This window comes from Phyllostomus hastatus, unplaced genomic scaffold (assembly GCF_019186645.2).
Source record: "Phyllostomus hastatus isolate PE091 unplaced genomic scaffold, TTU_PhHast_1.1 phas_contig_58, whole genome shotgun sequence".
NCBI classification, from domain to species: Eukaryota; Metazoa; Chordata; class Mammalia; order Chiroptera; family Phyllostomidae; genus Phyllostomus; species Phyllostomus hastatus.
This window is the reverse complement of record NW_025333916.1, coordinates 9,990,975-10,007,301: the sequence shown is the minus strand read 5'-3', so window position 1 is coordinate 10,007,301 and position 16,327 is coordinate 9,990,975. Positions and strand designations below refer to the sequence as shown.

At 36.1% G+C, this 16,327-nt stretch overlaps 1 pseudogene; it reads right to left on the bottom strand.

The window, feature by feature from the left end:
- Window positions 1–12,769: 12,769 nt before the first annotated feature.
- On the bottom strand, window positions 12,770–13,408 carry LOC123824925 (annotated as a pseudogene).
- Window positions 13,409–16,327: the final 2,919 nt, after the last annotated feature.

Below are 16,327 nucleotides of genomic sequence, written 5' to 3'. Positions count from 1 at the left end.
ATGTTCTGAGAATTATGTAACATTAAACATGGGAAACATTCCTGTAAAAATGTTTCATTCTTTCTCAAAGTCAATGCATTGGTAGGTCTACTGTCCAGGTAAAACACCACCCTCTAGTGTACATCTCTAAATAATGCTGTTATGACTCCTTTGATGGTAACAGTTAATGACAGTGGAGAATATTAAAATAAGTATTACAATAATGGTCATTTCCTATTAGTATCCATAGGGTAATACACGCAAGGAATAAATATACCGTGGGTGACATATACATCACTGATGTGGTCAAAGCACTGTTGATTTTCATTGAACATGAAGCAAATGGTTGGCTAGATGAAAAGAATCCAAAAAACTCATTAATTTAGCAACTATTAGTGAGTATTTGTTACAGAATAGATGTTGTTCTATGACACAACAAGGATCATAAACATAAACTATAAAATGAAAGAAAATTATTCCAATAGGTGAATATTAGCTGAGAAATCCCCTTGATGCCAGCTTTTCAGAAAAATAACATAAATTGCTGAGATTATGGTGGCATTCAACTACCTAAAGAAAGCTGAAAATGTATTAACATAAACACAAAAATGTTTCTCAGAAATGCTCAAAACAATTGAAGAATAAAATGCAAATTATGCAAATACATAAGGAAAAAACTATAAAAGTCTAGATTAGAAGCTCTCTTGATGTTATATAGCCTAATTCCATGTGAATAGAAGGAGTAGATGGGGCAATTAAAAGTATTCTGCAATCCTCTGGCATAAAAGATAGAAAATCTGTGAAAACATTTCACATCTCTTTCTTCTCTCTCATACAGAGCTCAAAGAAACTGAACTCTTGTTGAAAATGTCTGTATATCCTTTCTACACTGGTGACTACCTTAGAAGACTTTTTTGTCTTAATTAAATCTAGTCCAAACTGTTGAAAGTGGATTTGGCCTGGTGCATGAAAGCGTGATGACTTGAGAGTGTTAAAAATTCTTCCCTCAAGACATAGGAGGCATCAAGTTCATATACATTTTCCCAGATAGTATCTTCAAAATGCCCTATTAAAATTCCCCCAGTGGTATTTTCTAATGGAATCAAGGAACATCTAATAGTTCCATCTAACAGAAACATCATTGCTCAGCAATATTCTCTTCAGCTACAAGCAAAATATTTAGAGTTTTGCTACTAGCAAATCTTTTCTCACATACCCATGGTCACTTAACTGCCTCAAAACATTTTGGGAGTAGTTGGAACTTAATAAAAGACCTGCATATGTACACATGTGTACATTCTGCTCAAGTTTTCAAGTATGTGTACAGTGAGCATCAGCCGAACACAATGAGCTCAGGTAGAAAATGTCCCCTTATAAGAAGAGAGTGAATTTGCCCTAGAATTTGTCTCCTTCTGTTGCTAAGGAAGAAACACAACTAACCAGCACTCTAGGAGCCAGAGGATTCAAATCCTTACCCAGGCTCTAAATCTAACCAGGTATATAAGTTGAGAAAAATATCTTTCTTAAAACTTTATTTTTATTGTTAACACTATTACAGATGTCCCCCCACCTTTGCCTACCTCCAACCAGCCCCCACCTTTCCAACTGGCCATCACCACATTGTTGTCTGTATCTATTAGTTATGCATATATGTTCTTTGGCTAATCCATTCACCTTTCCAGTTCTCCCTCCCCTTTTCTCTCATATAGCTATAAGTCTGTTCCATGTATCCATGACTCCGTTTCTATTTTGTTCATCAGGTTACTCTGTTCATTAGATTCTGCACACAAATAAGATGATATGGTAGCTTTCATTGACTGGCTTATTTCACTTAGCATAATAATCTCCAGGTCCATCCATGCTGTTGCAAAGGGTAAGATTTCCTTCTTTTTTATGGCCAAGTAGAAGTCCACTTTGTAAATATATCACATCTTTTTTATCCACTCATTTACTGATGGGCACTTAGACTGTTTCCACATCTTGTCTATTATAAATAATGCAGCCATGAAAATAGGGGTGCATATATTCTTTTGAATTGGTATTTCACTATTAGGATATATTTCCAGAAGTGGGATCACTGAGTCAAAAGCTAGTTCCATTTTTAATTTTTTGAGAAAACCCCATTGTGTTTTCCACAGTGGTTGTACCAGTCTGTGTTCCCACCAACAGTGCACTAGGGTTCCCTTTACCACACATCCTCACCAGCACTTGTTGTTTATTCATTTATTTATGGCAGCCATTCTGGGAGGTGTAAGGTGATAACACACTGTGGTTTTAATTTGCATCTCTCTGATAACTAGTGACATTGAGTATTTTTTATTAGGTGTATTAGCCATCTATATGCCCTCTTTGGAAAAGTGTCTATTCAGGTCCTTTGCCCATTTTATATTGGATTGTATGTCTTCCTTGTGTTGAGTTGTGTAAGTTCTTTATACATTTTGGAAATTAGCCCTTATCAGATGTATCATTGGCAAATATGTTCTCCCGTAATCGTAGCGATGTTTTTTGCCAATATATCTCCTGGGGCAAAGGGAAAAAAGTAAACAAACAGGACTACATCAAAATAAAAAGCTTCTGCACAGCAAAAGAAACCATCAACAAAATCAAAAGGGACTTGAGAAAAATAACTTTTTTCTCATAGCTCAGATTCTAAATTTATATCAGGTGTGGATAAGACTGAATGATTGCAAAAGACACTTCACATGGTTATAGTCTGTGACTTATAAGGTTAGTAGTTTGGCTCTCTAATTGACATTGAAATTTAAGGTTATGCTATAGGGTAGGACAAAAAAGTAGGTTTACAGTTGTGAGTACATAAAACATAGGGCTTATTCTTGTATTATTATTTACTAATTATTATATTGTTTTCTATACAAACAAATGTAAACCTACTTTTACCTAATCTCATACTTTGGAAATTTTTAGATTAATATTAACTATAATCAATACCAAATACTGTGGAACATCTAAAATAACCTTTAAATAAATAATCCAATCTAGTGCTGATGACCCCTTTTGTTGGACTAATGCTGAGCGGCACGTCAGGTAGCAGGACACGACGTGGACGGAGGCTGCCTGCGTTGGCACTCCAGCTCTACCACCAGCTGCATAACCTTAGTTACTTCTCTGGGCCTTAGGTCTCTTATCAGAAATGCGGATATAAAACAGTACCTCTTTGACTTTGTAGGGTTGTTTTAAGGATGAAATAAAATGAAGCATATAAGTTTTAGCACAGAGTTTGCACAGATCAAAAACCCAACAATATTTTATTATTACTACTATGCTACTGAAGAATAGAGAAGACAATAAAAGAGAAATATACTCCAATTCTTATTTTTAACAGAATATCATTTTATTTGGGGGGAAACTGATTTTTGTAACCTCTGTCAAATGGTTCATCATCTTTAATTATGCCTCCACAATTGACTTTATCAGTAGTTAGAAATACAGGTAGCATTTGTCCAATACTCTAATTCGTACTATGGAAATGATGATGTTTAAACTCATGAGGTAGCTTCAGAGAGACATGGCTAAGCTTTCAAGAATAGATAATGGATAATAAATTAAGTATAAGAACATTTATTACAAAGGTACCTTTCACATTGTGTTCTCAACAGCATCTCAGTAAGAATAATTCTGAACCAATAGCAGCTACATGCGCGTCTGCCACCACACACACCACATGAAAGTGGGAAGGGAGGCACATTATAACCATGGCAAACAGCACTCTAACACAGGAAAACTATGTTATCTAGTTAATTCAACAATATAGTTTGACAGGTTCTTTAAAAATAAATAAAACAGTGCATTCTGAAACTTATCAAGTGATGTTTTTCAAATAAATATCCATGCTGTGCTTCAATGTTCTTTAACCTTGACATTTATGTTGAATTATACACTTGCTATGAAAATGGAAACTTGGATCCCTACAAAAGAAAGCCTTTTGGAATTGAGAAAGAACTCTCACTGCAGTTTCATAGAGTCTCTCCAAACTTCAAATCCAAGTGTCAGAGCTAGAGAGTATGATGACTGAAAAAAGTAGAAGTTTTGTTGATGTTTTCTGTCCTATTACTGTTCTTATAAAGGTTTTTGTTCCAACCGAATACAACACATCATATGGTCTCTAGTTAACACTGGCAAAGCAAAAAAAAAAAAGAATTTGCAGAGTTCAGAGAGACTAAATAGATAGAGATAATATGGCCTGAGGATATCAGCTTCTGTACATCTATTTCTCATATTTAGTAGTGTTCATAAAAACTAAGTAGGCTTCGAGTACAGAGCATTATCTTAAAAAAGTGCAAAAACACCCTGAAACTAAATCCATATTTTCAGAACTCTGACAGAAATAAGGAACTGAGGCCAAACTGACACTACTTAGCAATCAACAAAGCTGTCCGTGTATTCATCAGCTCTACTGGGCACATTTAGCACAATTGATCAGGCTAACTTTGAGAAGGATCATAAGGATATAAAGACTCCTTCCAAGCAGTGGGAAAATGAATAGCTGAATGGAGAAAATTGTGCCACACATCTTCTTGTCCTATTACTGTTAACGCCAGCAGTCACAATCAGTAGTTTATTGTATAGGGCAATCTTGTTGATTAGAAACTGGATTCAAGTTCATCAAAATGGAATGGCATGTAACTCATCCCTTCTATTCCTACAGAAATAACTTATGCATCTTTATAGGCATTTTTATTTGTAGCACTATGTCATGAGAAATGGCTTTGAAAATGTATATAGTGCCTTGTCAATCACTTCTGCCATTCACTTCTTAAAAGAGCTAAAAAACAAGTCAGCAAAAAAAAAATGTTTCACTGTGGCAAAAGAGACATTTCTATGCTATTTTTATTTAAAAGTTTCAAAATAATTGTCTCAAAGTCCAATTGCTTTGTCTTATTATTTGGACTATCCTTATATCTGGATGTAGGTGCTTTGCTAAAGACCCCTATATGTAATTATTAATTTTATGATCTAAAAGAATAATTCTAAAGAAGTGGAATAGTATGCTCAGAATTACCCAGGAGATCACTAAATGGGAAAACAAGACAAAACCAAGAAGTTTTAAAGTTCATCCTCAGTCACTAACTTATTTCTGTGACTTGTAACATCAGCTCATTACCCCCAGTCTTGACCCAAACAGGAGAGCATAAACAACTTTTGTTGCTTAGCAACAGGACTACTGGGCAAAGCAGTAGAATTTGCTTTAATGTTGCTTCTTGGGCTAATTATTTCAAGGTCCTTGCCGATTATGCAACTTCTAAAACCAGCAACCCTGAATAGAAAACCTTTTCAATTGCAACATTATAATAATTATAATATTGTTATTTAATCAAGATTTATTGATGTATGACTATGTTTGATACTACTGTTTTAAGTGTTTTGCATATGTTAACTTGTAGAAAATAAAGAAGAGAGAAAATATATATTGTACATATATTGAATATGTATTCAAGAGAGACGAAATATATATGCATAAATATATATTCCAGATGAAAAAACATACATTAAAAATAGATAATGGTTATTAGGTTAATCCACAAGGCAAAGAATATGAAGGATATCAGTAAATATATACCTCTTTGTTTTAAAATATATATGAACACTTTACATATGGATTCCTTTCCAAGATTTTAAAACACAATTTCAATTTCTCTCTCAAGTTCTTGAAAGTTAAATATAGTACCTGTTTTCCCTTGTTTAAAAAACTGTTAAAAGGGGAAAGCTTAAAGATTATTGTCTCTTCTTAAAGCACAAAGATCAATCATATAATTAGCTCATAAACTTCAGTTTAATGTTCTTTTCAATTTCTTGCACTTATAAACCAGATGTTGGGTGTGTGAGTGTATATGTGAAATTTCAGCATAGCAACTCAGCTAGTACAAAGGAAATATTGCATAGACAAACAAAATTGTATTAAAGTAAATTTACTGAATAGTTACCCTTACCAATACAGTTAATTGACAGCCATCTATCATTCGGAGCTCACTCTAAGGGTGTTGATGGCTAAGTTTCCCAGAGAAAGGAAAAGGAACACAGCATCTTCATTTTTCTTACTCATAGAGGCACAATGTAGCAATAGAACATTTAAGATATCCCAAGAAAAATGAATGATTCCAGATCTATATCAAAACTTAACATTTTCTATGTGCAATTTCTATGCAAAGTTACTTGTTGTGAAACATGAAACGATGCCATGGTTGACAAGAGGACTACACACTCCATTTTTAACTTCTTTAAGTCTAGTTGATTGTGACAGTAAAGGAAATGTACCCTGTGGTCTTTCAGACCCTGTAGATTTACTTCAGGGAAATAAAAAGAGTTCACAGTGAGAACAATAGTTCCAGACACCACAGATGGAAATTTAAATGTGGTGTGATACCACACATCAGGAGCCAGCTAAGGTAACCGTATTGCATGCAGTCTGTGAGCCACTCTTGTGAAAAGATCCCTTGGCATTTTCTTAACAAGAACAAAGTGTTGGTGCCAATGTTTTGGCTTTCTTTCACTTTCCAGTGTATGAGCTCCAACCACCAATTCTCTTTCTACATTTAACATCTTCAATAATTTTAGGGATATACAATTCATGTTAATATTTTGGGGAAACATAAACTTCAGTGATGGCAATGCAACCCTACTAGGTGTTTATGAGGCTCTTCAGGAAAAGTTGTGTTTCACTCTTGAGCTACAGTAACAGCAGTCTTACGTCTTTTTCCAACAAGGTCCTGATTACATTTTCTCACATTACCCAGTGCTTAATCAAGTTAAATGCTTTAACAAAATTGAACCAACTTCAAGACAGGCACAAATAAATGCAAAACAGAGGAGACTAGAAGAGAGAATACACATAAATAGACACATCTACACACAGAAACCACACACATAAGCCATATCTGGCAGCACATTAGAATAAGAAAAATTCTATTTAAAATGTTTTTTGGATAAGTAAATTAAATGTATTTTATAAAATATAAATATGTATCTTAAAATATAACTTATTTTGTCATCTTATCAACACCTTCAATACTGTAATTGAATGAAGGCTTAACAAATCATTGACACGATGACTTCTTTAAATATCTCATTAATTTCAAAGATAAAATGTTTTGAAGAGTGAATCTGATAAATGATATTTTAAAATTTCATTTTAATACCTATAATAAAATATCTGAAGTAATTAATTGTCAAAAGTTGATATAAGGCTTCCAGTTGCCAAAATGGCACATGAGAAACTTGGAAGTTACCACTCCATCCTAACGAGTAAAAAGTTGAACAAATAAATATCAGCAGCTTTTCCTAGATCTGTCAAAAAGAAGTGAAGACATGGAGAAAACTGCTGCCCTGAAAGCTGGACATAGGCAAAAACAGACTCATGCTTCACAGGAGCAGAGCCCGTGAGCAGAAACGTCTGAAGAGGAGAGGAGTGGGGCAGGCAGAGAGGTAAGGAGAATCTGAACTGTAATTGATAAACTAAGGCAAGCTCAGTGTGTACGACTGAGAATTAAATCTCCAGGACACCCCACACCTTTGTGAGTTTTACCTCTAGGAGTTCAACCTGGTTCTCCCAGTGAATATTTCAGAAACATCCCCTCATGCTTCCAACAAGAGGAGGAAAAAAGGAACCATTCTGAAATACACTAGAACATTCTACTCTTCTTAACAAATTCTGCTTTCAGGAGAAACAGTTCAACTGTAATCTAACCTGCTGTGGCTCTATCAGAAATTCACTTACCTGAGTGACAGGAAACACCCAACTCCAGCCAGCTGCAGTGGGGTTTCTAAGTAGTGTAAGTGCTTTGCATGAGACTACACTGGTAGATACATGCATTTACACATCTGCCCAAACCAATGGGTTTATACAACCCTGAGTGAATCCTAACATGAACTATGGACTCGGGGCAATTATGATGCATGAATGCAAGTTCATTGACTGTAATAAATATACCACTCTTCTGGGGGTTGTTGACAATGGGGGAGCTATGCATGCACTGGGGTGGAAGGCTCTATGGGAAGTCTATGTTCCTTTCCCTAGTTTTGCTGTGAACCTAAAACTGTCCTAAAGTAAAATTTGTTTTTTTTTAAAAGCCGATATAGCCTCAAACTTACTTTTTAATCTTTCATTTTTATCCAATCATTTCTATAAGTATATTATTCACTTACTTTCTTTTCAAATCAGTTCAATTGTTTCATTCTCCCTGCATTCTATTGCTCTTATTTATTTATTGAATGCTCACTTGGCATTGGGTACCTAATGCACAAAATTCCCTTTAACAATCACATCCATATTTTGAAATAGAAATTATCATTGCCATTTTATAAGTAAAGAATACTAAAATTTAAAATATTAGTAAACTTGTTTAAATCACATAGCTACAAGACAACAAAGTCCTTGTTAGAACATAATGTTGTCTGTTAAGTTATAGTGTGAACTATCATACAGTTATTACCAATTATACTCTCTTAATCTCATCAGCATCTTCTGTTTTTTGTTAAAATAATTCTTCCAACCTGTCTGTTATGCCTTTCCTCAGATTTCTGAGTAAAATTAATAACTATTTCTGTATCTGAGCATTAGTTGATTCCAGTGTTTCAAAAGCTGGGTAAAAGTTGTTCCTTTCCATTCTATTTGTTTCCATGGATTATTTTCTGCCAATATTCTGAGAAAATTATGGGTTTTATTTAATGGAATAGGTTATCTACACTGCTGGTTATGAGGCAAATATTCTGGAAGAAATAGAAGATGTCATTAATTTTTAGTTAGGGACAAAAAGTTAACCAAATATACATTATCACTGCTAGGGGACATAGTGAAATTGAAAAAAAGCAGATCAAGACAAAGCTTAAGGACATGGAAATTATACATAATTTGAAGATGGACAGATATTCTAGTCCTCTGGAGTAAAGAACCATTGACATTTTCATATATTAATGATATATTTATATTTCTCTTGTAAGGAAAAATATTGGATAGCTTTTGGAAGACTATGCCATTTTTACAAGTATTAACATATGAAAATGTTGATTCAGTCTTTTCTACAAAATGCTAGATTTGTGAAATCATGTTATGATTGTGAAAATCAAACCAGCACTAAAGATTATAGGAAGTCTTAAGTTCAAACTAACAAATGACTAGCATTGATAACTTGAGTGTTATCAAATCATATCTTGTTTTGTTTCTAATTTACTGCCCTTGCTAACCACATGGCCATGGCCCTTAGCTAAAAGATAAGTTACACATGAGCATAATGAAGCAGACAGAGTAGATACAATAAACATTTGGATTTAAAAAGAAGCAGGGAGAAAGCAGGGAGGAAGATGGGAATTTAGGTAGCTAGAAAATAATCCAATTTAGGATGACTTCAACTTGGCCAGTGTTTTCATTTTTCAGACACAAAAGAAGGGGAAGAGATTAGCCACAGAATATGTGCATAACTCATAGACGCAAAACACCATGAGATGATGGTCAAAGGGGAGGGGGTGCAGGGCTGGGTGGAGGTACACAGAGTGGGGGAAATGGGGACATCTGTAATAGCTTCAATGACAAAAATAAATAATAAGTGAATAAAATATACTGCAAACTGGATGGCATATTTATGAAAATATAAAAGCATTGTTTTACATCACAAAAAAAATGGAGTAGGATAAATTTAAGCTGCAAAATAATCATACTTTAAAGCCACAGTGTCCTGAGTTTATTCCTTATTAATGGACTGAACTTTTTCTAGAAAAAAAAAGGGGGGATATAAACAGGAGATCTAAAATAGGCATTTTCATAATATTACTATAAAGAGAGAGATTGCTATAATTTAACCACTGAGCTGAAAACTGAAATCCTTAAAGTGCACTTTTAGGCTGCTGATCCTGACCTCCTACAGACCAATTAGAGTTGAATAATTGTTGTTGGTATGACAACCTCAGAGAGAAACAAAAGACTTCAATTTCGTTAAGTAAAGCCACAAAGTTGTTCTTTAGAACAGAAAATACAGAGGGGCAGCTGTAAATCATGGTGGCTTATGAGATCACGTTGGATAATAACATTTTTCTTCTAATAATGTTATTAAGACCACAGTGGGTCATGAAGGACTAACCCATACATATCATTAATTTGTACATTTCAGCTATCTTTAATCTAAGATTGATTATCAAAGCCAAACTGATTATTTTACTTATATGAATAGTCAGTAAGACATTTAAGCACAATTCCAAATCCATTTATTTCTTAGATATAGCTTCAGGTTTATGTCTCAGTAGAAGATGTGTTAAATGGTCTAATATTCAAAGCCCATGTACATTTCATTTTTAAGAAAAAGAAAAAAAATTACTTGCAAATGGTCAGTTTTGATGTATGTAAAAGCTGCTATTACTGACGATACATGAATGAAGGTATCTGCAGTCTTCCTTTATTACAAATATGCTACTCTTGATTTTAGAGTATTCTTGAGATATGATCGAAGTACAAGAAACTAAGCACATTGATGTAGAATTTTATGAGTTTTAACATGTATCCACTTATTAAACCATCATGACAATAGAGGTAATGAACGTGTACATTACTGATCCCAATTTTTTTCTGGTGTGCCCCAGTGTAGTGTAGCCCTTCATTCCTCTCCACCACCTGCCATCTCCGGCAAACCACTAACTTGTCTTCTGTCACTTTACATTAGTTTGCATTGTCTAGAATTTTATATAAATGGAATCACAGAATAAATTCTCTTTTTTTGTCTGGCTTCTTTCACTCAGCATAATGCCTGATGTACTTCACAAATTAGGATATTAGAACATGTGCATGCCATTCTCTATCTTCTATAATATATCAATATTATAATGACAACTGTTTTAATGTCCTTTTTAAATATTCTTGAGTTTTGGATTAAGATGCAAATTACTCACAATAGAATACTACTCGGTGGTAAAAAAGAAGAAAATGTTACCTTTTGCAACAGCATGGATGAACCAGGAGAACACTATGCTAAGCAAAATAAGCCAGTCAGAGAAAGACAAATACCATATGATTTCATGTATATATGGGATCTAATGAACAAATTGAACTAATGAAATAGAGGCAAACTCATAGATAGAGAGCAGGATGACACCTATTGGTGGCAGGGAGGTTAGAGGGTAGAAGGATTGAGCAGAAAGAAGAAAGGACTCATGGACGTGGACAACAGTGTGGTGATTGCAGGGGTGAAGCACGTATAAGTGGGTTAAATGGTAAAGAAAAAATACAATGAACATTTAAAAAAATAATTGTATCCTTTCAAAGTTTGCTTTTAAGCTTCATTAGATAGTTCAGTTTCCAGGCAATGTTTAGGAGAAAAATTTTCCCGCTCCCCTTCTAAGGAGTTGAGCATTCTGCTATATGCCTTGTGCATTATGAGGTCTTTCCTTCTCCCCATTGTAAGAACACAAACTATTAATATTATCATCTCTCATGATCACCAGGGGTTGTTGTGACTATTGTCTTCCAGAGGTTCTTTCTTTTTTTTTAATTTTTTAAAAAATATTTTGTTTATTTATTTTTAGAGAGGGAAGGGAGGGAGATAGAGAGAGAGAGAGAAACATCCATGTACGGTTGCTGGGGGTTATGGCCTACAACCCAGGCATGTACCCTGGCTGGGAATCGAACCTGCGACACTTTGGTTCGCAGCCCGTGCTCAATCCACTGAGCTACGCCAGCCAGGGCCAGAGGTTTTTTCTTCAGCTTTGAGTAGTTCTCTCAAATTCATGCACTCATTATGTACACAACTAAAGATCTGAGGAGAACACTGTGCAGAGTTCCAGTTATCTGTCTTTGCAACCCTCTCTCAGTACAACTCTCCTTTCTGGCATTCTGCTCTGCAGATTCTAGCCATTTGGCTTCCCCTGCCTATTCCACTCAGGGAGAGGCACTGGGCTCTCATTGGTTCCCAGCTTCCCTGCATAAGGCCTGACAATGACTAGAACAGTTACACTCAGTAGACAGCCAAAGAGCATAGCTCACTCATTTCCCTTTTCTTAGATCACGGTCCCATACTAACCTTTGTCCAATGCCCATTGTTTCATATATTTTGTCTGTTTTTTTTTAAGTTGTATAAGGAAGAAGGATAAATTAGTTCTTTTAAATTAGTGAGAGTGGTAGAGAAAAATTTTATTATAAGACAGTATGCTAAAATAGGTAATAATAGCACATGTAAATCTGCATTGTCCTTAACAAGATTTGTTTTGTTATTTCATGGACATCTGATATCTGTATTAGTTGGGGGAGTGCATAAATAAAACTTGGGACAATCCTCATGTTACTATTAATAGTGAGGTGGTAGAACAAAATAGGGTACCAAAATATGTAGGCTGCCTCAGGAGTTCCTTAAAATCATTAAAGGGATGTTTTCAATTGATTAAAATTTTATATTTATGTATAAAATTTATTGATCCTTTTATTTATTTTTCTTAATTCAATATTTATTGAGTGCCTATTATGTGCTAGATATTGTTCCAGGTACTTGGGACACAGCAGAGAACAACACAAAGGTTCCTGCCCTCATGGGGCTTACATTAATGACCCCTTCACCTGTGCTCTCTGTGATCCTGGGCAAACCATGGCACCTCTCCTTAGCAGTCCAATGAGGGAAGAAGCAGGCCTTGCCCAGCAGTGGGAAATGTGTCTGGTGCACTGTAGATGCCAAACAAAAACCACTCCCAGCCCACCACCCAGACAGGATATCAGGCTAGAAGTTGACTTTTAGTAATAAAATACAAAGAGGGAGGACAGAGGGAGGGCAGCCAGGTGCTGCAGCCCCAGGGTCTGGGCTGGCTATACAGACTGCTGCTGCTGCTTGGTGGCTACCTTCCTGGCAAGGTCCTCAGCCTTCTTGGTAGCTGCCAGTGCCTTCCCCTTGGCTTCTTTGGCTATCTCAACAAGGGTCTTGGAAGAGGGCTCCCCTTGCAGCTTGGCCAAGATGTATTCAGAGCCCTTCATGGTCTTGGTCACATTTTTTTTTTGAACTGGGTAAGGCCAAATTCCCGGACAGCTCTGGGGATGACAAATAAGCTAAAGGAGACCCAAACTTTCCAGTTGAATTTGGGCCAGCCACTTTTATCAGAGTTCACACAGTAAACACATCGTTCCTCCACCAGCATTGGCCCAGCACGGTTGATGTTCCAGGTGAAGGTGTTCATGGTCTGGTTCAGTGGGTCCACAATGGAATCCTCCAGCATGGACACCAAGTGAGCAACATTGCCAGAAAAGAGTCTTTTGCTCTAATGGGGCATCCTCTTGGTCTTAATCAGGACTCTCCAGGCCAGAAGCTTCTGGTCAGGAGTCACCTCCCGGTGCACTGCTTTCTGTCAAGACATGTTTGTTATAGGGATTTGGGTACCACTGCCAGAAGGCAGCAAACACTTGGTCCAAGGAACCCCAGAGCATGCTCTGGTCCAGGAACTACTTCACCATCCTCGTGGCCAGGGCAGGATCAGCACCTGCACAGCATCAGGGGTGCAGAGCCGGGGGGACACATGGAGACCAGGCCGGAACTCCACAAATGCCCACCAGGCACGCAGCTCATTCACCATCATGCTGCACTCCACCAGCTGCCACCACTGTGAGGAATTGTAGACTGATTCTTTTAAATTAAATTATTGATAATACTTAACAGTGTTTTTAGCCTAAAACTTAAAGGACCAAATTTTCTAATGTCACATATTCCACATGTCAGAATGGTACCCAAGTATTGAATTTCTGCTAGGCAGGAAAATAGAACTCTGTATCACCTGCCTTCTACTCCTCATGGCTTAAAAAGAAAAAGTGACTTGCATTAAACTTTATGGTAGTCAAGCCATAAGGCCTGTTAAGGAATTTTTCATTTCTCTTCCTTCAAGACAAAGGTAGGAGTATTAATCTAGCATGTGTGGGGTTAGTCAATATCATGTGTCTTGCTTTGGCTGAAGACATGTGATAGAAAATGATGCATGTCACTTCCAGATAGAAGCTTTAAGAGTCATAAAGTAACTCACCTTTTCTTGCCTCAATAGTTTATCAAAGTATGTATTGAGATAAAGCCTCCATCAGCTGGGTTTTAGAAAAACTAAGCTACACATAGTCTCCAACTAAACTCAAGATGGTTGCTTCACCCTGTTGATCATGTAGTGTGAGAAAAAAGCTCTTGTTTTATTTAAGCCACTGAGATTTGGCGATTTAGGGGAATTGTCATCATAGTACTACCTGGATGATCATTGTGCACAGCACAGCCTCATACATATCCCCAGAAGGACACCCACAAAATGAAATGGGGAGACTGTATCAAAACCAAAGATTCTAACAGCAGGTTAAATTGAAAACTGAAAAAAAAATTCTGGTTTCATAAATAATGAAAAAGTATTTCATAAATAGCACATTTATCTACCTTTAAAAACAATCCTTAATCTTTTAGGTAACAGTGTGTTTTCTTTAATTGTTTCATTATTTGTGAATCCCTGGTACTTAAAACTTTATTTGCTTACCAGTGACCTTGAATGCAGGAAACTATTTACTTCATAAGTCTAATTCTGGGTTATTTACATTTAGCTTAAACAAAGAATCAGACTTAGAAGCAAGTACTACATTAAATAAATATGCACAGTGCAAAAGACTGTAAAATACTAGGCAGGAAGTCTCTCTATAACAACTCCTCACATATTGGCTACTGACCTATCTTACATCTTTGACAATGCCAAAATAACAACACTCTGGCAGAGTCTCCTCCGCCAGCTGTGGAAAATACACATTAGTTCAGTCAAAGGGTGATGGCTGTTAGCACTGCTCAGCACTAATGAACAATCAGTTCCTTATACCCTCCGAATCGAGGCCATTTCTTAGACTTCTGGAATAGAAGACTTATACATTTCAACAATACGAGTTTTGAATTATTACAGCCAATTTTATAATCTACTTAGATACTTTGTTAGATAACAACATTTAAAAACACTGTTAGAATAATAAACAAAGAGCAAGAAATCTTTAAAGGAAAGACATCAAATGCCTTTGGCCACACAGTCTTCAGAATATACATGAGCCCTACTACCTATTTGAGTTGTGTGACAAAGGCAGCAAACTTTTTCATAGGCATTGATGAGAACTCATTGTTAGTGGAGTATTGCAGGTAAATTCTAGTAACATATAGATGGTTTTCTTTTTTCTTTTTTTTTATTGTTTTTCAAGTACAGTTTTCTACCTTTTACTTCCATCCCAGCCCTCCCCACCTCCCTCCATTTTCCATTCCACCTTGTTTTTGTCCATGTGTCCTCTATACTTGTTCCTGCAAAACCTTCCCCTTTTCCTCTAAAATTCCCTCCCCTCTCCACTCTGGTCATTGTCAGCCTGTTCTCTATTTCAGTGTCTTTGGTTATATTCTGTTTGTTTGTTTGTTTGTTTGTTTGTTTGTTTGTTTGTTTGTTTTGTTGATTAGGTTCCTGTTAAAGGTGAGATCATATGGCATTTCTTTCACCACCTGGCTCATTTTGCTTAGTATAATGCTTTCCAGTCCCATCCATGCTATTGCAAAGGATAGGAGTTCCTTCTTTCTTTCTGCTGCATAGAATTCCATTGTATAAATATACCACAGTTTTTTGATCCATTCATTTACTGATGGGCACCTAGGTTGCTTCCAGCACTTGGCTATTGTAAATTTTGCTGCTATGGACATTGGGGTGCATAGGTTGTTTTGGATTGGTGTTTCAGGGTTCTTAGGATATAATCTTAGCAGTGGAATTTCTGGATCAAAAGGCAGATCCATTTTTAGTTTTCTGCGATCCAGAGATGCATGAAAAGATATTCAATATCGCTAGCTATCAGAGAGATGCAAATTAAAACCACAATGAGATACCACTTCACACCGGTCAGAATGGCCATCATAAACAAAGCAACAAACAAGTGTTAGAGAGAATATGGAGAAAAGGCGACTCTAGTACACTGTTGGTGGGATTGCAGACTGGTGCAACCACTATGGAAAACAGTATGGAATTTTCTCAGGAATCTAGTAACATATAGATGGTTTTCAAATGAAACTTTCATCCACTGTGCTCTGTTATCTGATGTGTGTATCTTCAAAGGCCACCAGGTAGATGGCAGTCCATTCCATCCCTTAGGTATGACAGACCTTAAACCTCCCTCTACCCATGCTAGTGAGGACATAATGATTTTGATAACTTTGAATGAACCCAAGTAATGTTTTAAATTAATCATAACTGTTTCCTTTCAATCAAAGAGAGGATTGTTGCAAATCTTTCTTCTCTATACTTACAATTTAAACTAGAATAAATAAAACTTCTTTTATTGTTCTTGTCATGTGTCATATAGTCAGTGAATTTAATTTGCAGCAACATTAAACCATTGAAG